We start from the raw sequence: 4,776 nt of genomic DNA, 5'->3' as shown, positions 1-4,776 counted from the left end.
TCTCCTAATGCCATCCTTCCCCCCTCCCCCCACCCAACAACAGTCCCCGGAGTGTGATGTTCCCCTTCCTCTGTCCATGTGTTCTCATTGTTCAATTCCCACCTATGAGTGAGAACATGCGGTGTTTGCTTTTTTGTCTTTGCGATAGTGACTCTTATTCTATGTAAATGTTATTATAATAAAGCCGATCAAATATTTTATTGCCCAAGATGTAGCAGGAAATGTATCTAATATTTTTATCTTCTCCGCCCTTTTGTGAGAATAGAGTTAAATTTGGAGACTCTAAGTGGAAGAATAACAGTCTAGAGCTCTTCGATACATTTAGCAAAGCCTTTGGTAGCACACTTTCCAGAAACTGAGATGGCAAATGACTTCAGTTCAAGAAACATTTTGAAAGATGGGTAATTCCAATTCTTTACTTTCAAGACAACTGAAAGAGGATCCCATCAAGTTGTTAATCCTTGTATTTTAAAAAAGTTTTGATGATAGACCACTATGTGGTATTGTTTTTGCGTGTAACTTGGAAATTTGAGGGACAATATATGCCAAAAATCCTCTCGTTATCATCTTCCTTTTTATGTAAACAAGGTTTATAAGCACTTAAATCCATAAAAAAGAGGCACGAAATAGTTGTTGCTGTGTCTCAGTCTAACGGTAACAGGATAGTGTGTATTGCATTCCAGGCTTTCGTCTAAGTTATTTACACATGTGAACTCATTTAGTCCTCACAATAACTCTGTGGGATATGTAATATTTCTCCCACTTTTACAATTGAGGGAACTTAAGCACAGAACGGTTAAGTAACTTTCCCAATGTCACTCAGCTGGCAAAGGGTGAAATTTGAACTCCAGAAGTTTAGCTGTATAGTCTGTACTGTTGACCACAGCACTAAACTATATAATATTTATCCAAAAATACACAAAGTATCAAAATTTTAATAAATACCTTACATTAGAATAAAATTCTATAATGGAAAATGGATTAACATAAATTCAAGTCAAAAGAAAAACAACGTAAAATTCTCAAAAATGAAGGCAGAACTTCTCATTTTTAAAAAATCGGTAATAAATATCTATGAGGTGTGTAGATTTCAATGGATATATTTAAAAGTGATGTATCACTTTAATTTTAAATTTCCATTTTTACCAAATTGTATTTTCAGCTTTTGTCAGAAACTGAACTTATAATTATTTAACCTTATGATAACAAATGTTAAATATCAACTAAGAATGTGCAAAGTATACATCAGTTTTAAAAATTGTTTGGAGTTATATAACCAAGTTTCTTTTTTTCTAAATTCCAGTGGTTTGACCTTCTATTAATTTGCTAAATGGTACATTTAAAAACCTGTTCGGTGTTATAAAGCTGGTAGGGAAAAATTAATTCTAAGAAATGATCACTGCCTTTGCTGGGAATAAGTACATACCAACAAATATACATGTAAGTAATAAGAGACACAGTATCATCATTTAAAATTAAAAATAGTAGTTTAGGATGTTTAAATACAAAGATTACTTGCATGTCAAACCAGCAGGGTTTTCAGCTGATTGACTGATTTACACAATATAAGTGAATTCTTAAGTCATTGTGGTTACTGTTCTCAAATCAGAAGAATTTTAAAAGAACAGCTTTGAAAAATAGCAAATACGATTCTGTCCTTTTGCTACTGGGACATAATGACCCTTTTATGCCTCGTGGCATAAGAAACATAAGGCTAAAGTTGTATCGCTAATGTCAATCCTTTAAAGGAGTCAGTGAAGACAATACAGACATTCATTAAGAACAAAATGAGACAGAGAAGGAAAAGGGTTATGAAATCATGTTAAGTGAAAAAGCAAATTGGTAATTAATTATATTTATATTGCAATCCTTGCAAATGATAGGGAATAAAAAGGAGGGGAAACATTAAAGGGTTTTTTTAAGGAAATGAGACCATGAGGTTGCTTTTTCAATATTTTTCTTTACTATCATATGATAAATTAGACAATAAAATCAAGAGAAAAAGAAATATTAAAAGTGGCTTCAAGGGTTAACATGGCTCCCCTGGGGTCAATGTACGGGTCTGGTGAGTATGGATGGAGTGGAGAGAAATGAACCTCTCCATTGCTCTTGCAGTTTCTGCCATTTGTACCTTCTTCCTTCCCACTGGCCCTAAGAATCTCTGCCCCTCACCAGTAAGGCAGAGGCTTTTCAGGTGTGGCAGATACTATTGTCTGGTTAACCCAGCACTCATTTCCAACCCCCTCTCCAATTCCCACCTCAACTAAAAACTCACATGTCAACCTTCATTTGCAGCTGGGTAGCCATTTGACACCTTTCTAGACAATTACATAGAAGCAGAAATCTCTTCAGGAAAATTCTAGCAAAGCCTTTGGTAATTTTTTGTTGATGTTGCTATCGAGGTAATAGAGACACCTATCATTGACCCTTCTCCCACCTCCTCCTGCCTTAAAGACAAAGGGTTGCCTGCTGCTGCAACAGCGACTATAGAACAGCACAGAACCAGCTCTAGCAGTGTTGAGCCACTGAAGCAAAGCCAACAGCTGCCAGCCTGTAAACTTGACACCTAAGCAAAACAAACACCTACTTACTTAATCTGTTGTTACCCAGATATGTTATCACTTGCAGCTAGAAGGATTCCTAATTTATAGACCTGTTGATCCCTGTCACCGGAATTGCCTTAGGTATAAAGTACCCACAAAAATGCCTGAGGAATCAGTGATGGTGAACAACAGAAAACTTAAAAGGCTAAGAGGAATATCAAGGCAGTCTCTCCACACAGCATTTGGTTTGGGGCACAACAAGGTGGAAAGTTCCATAAAGACGATGACTATAACATTTGATTTGCCATATCTCTCATTATCACAAAGGAAACTTATTGCCTACTTATATTCATATTGGCCCTGAATCGGAATATTTAAAACATTGCTCATTTCCAAGCCAAAAGAATCTCCCCCATAGACTTAAATTTAAAAGTAATAAACATAGAAGTTGCAGAGATAGAGAATAAAAATTACTTGTCAAATTTCCAAATAGTTACTGCCAAGCTATGTGTTAAAAATATTTCATTTGTACACCGTGCAATTATAATGATTTTTATTAATTCTCCACCAGACCATTACAAATTTCTTTAAAGGATAATTACACTATTTATTTGCAGTAATAAAAATAAAGTCCTGCCATATAGCAATTAGGTGGGGGTAGAGAGCAGAAAACAAAATAAAAATTATGTAATTCTAATGTGTAGTAATGGTTTTTTAAGCTTTTGAATACATATTTATTACATTGGGCTTCCAACTGCACACAGAGCCATCACTCATACCGTCCTAAGACTTTTCAGTAAATATGCATTAGGCGAGTTTTAAGCACTCATTATTAACTCAGTCAACCAGAGCAAATTCATTAACTGTAAGCTTATCTAGTTTATCAACTGAATCTAGACTAAGTTCATGGGAATGTGCTTAAACTTTAGATATTTATTCGTTAGACCTTGCTAGAATCCTAGAGTAATATATCCATTATGCCAGGGATTTTTAATGTGCTGTGTCAAATTATGTTCTCCCAAATGCTCAAGTGATATAATATAATTAACTTTATAGCCTGGGTGTTAATTCTTATGATATAAAGGACCATGAATGAATCACCAGCATTGCAGGGTTTTGCTGCCTTTGGTCACGAGATCCCCCATGTGTTGTCTCTTCCAACATTTTCAGCTCTCGCCTCTCTGCTCATACTAGGAAATTTGGTTTCTTTCTTCGCCTGAAAAGTCTACTGTTGAACCGAGAAATTCCCTCAAGCCAAACACTGATACCTCCCCCAGGATGTATCTTACTGATACTCAATAAGGTCCTGTGCTTAAAGTTGCCCCTAAATCCAGCCTCCCTTCAAAAGAATCTCACACCTCCCTAGGGCCAATGAGGTGAGAATAAAATCACTTGTCCATCATGAACTGCTATCTCTACAGGATTCACTTTATCTTACATGACACACACCACCACATTGGTTAAGATACTGTCAATTATTTTTCATATTTGGTATCTCATTATTCTCCACCCTTTCTAAACTCCCATCATTTTTATTTTCTGCACTATCATTTGGCACTTTGCAAAGGCTTATTTTGTTAGTTTTCTTTCACCCTCTCCAAACCTCATAAATAGTTATGGTTTGATGACTATTCAGTAAATTAATGATGATTTTGATGACTATATCAGAGACCTACCATATAGGTCTTTAAAGTTTCAAAATGTCTTTACTCCTTTTCCATGCCACCTAGCAAAGGCATTCTTATTCTTGTGGAAATGTGGAATGAGCAGAACCTGAGGTGTATGACTTACACCCATCACCATCATATATAATACAGCTTCTTTCTTTACTCTGGGGAGTGAAGCTGCTGAGTAGGCCTTTTCTGCATTGTTAGAAAAGCGTGTAATAAAAAAAGGGGAGAAGCTTCAGTAAGCCGGACAACGCACACGAGCGATAATCAGAAGGTCTCTCCTTTGCAAATACACATCTTGCTTTTGCAAGGATAGTGCTGTATCTTATTCCTGTCTTTCAAAATATCATTAGCCCGGCAACAAAGCATCTCTTAACTCACAAAATATACACTGACTCCACACATACATATCAGCAACCCTTTCGCAGTCACACCTTGCCGTTCATACCAAATGTTTCCTGGCTAAACAAGCAAGCATTTATGTATAGCCATACTTTGCCGTTACCTGAATTATCATCAATTCCATGGAAAAACTTATGAGAAATGATGACAGTTACCCAAGA

This window comes from Hylobates moloch, unplaced genomic scaffold (assembly GCF_009828535.3).
Source record: "Hylobates moloch isolate HMO894 unplaced genomic scaffold, HMol_V3 SCAFFOLD_4, whole genome shotgun sequence".
NCBI classification, from domain to species: Eukaryota; Metazoa; Chordata; class Mammalia; order Primates; family Hylobatidae; genus Hylobates; species Hylobates moloch.
The sequence above is the reverse complement of the archived record's forward strand: the minus strand, read 5'-3'. Positions refer to the sequence as shown.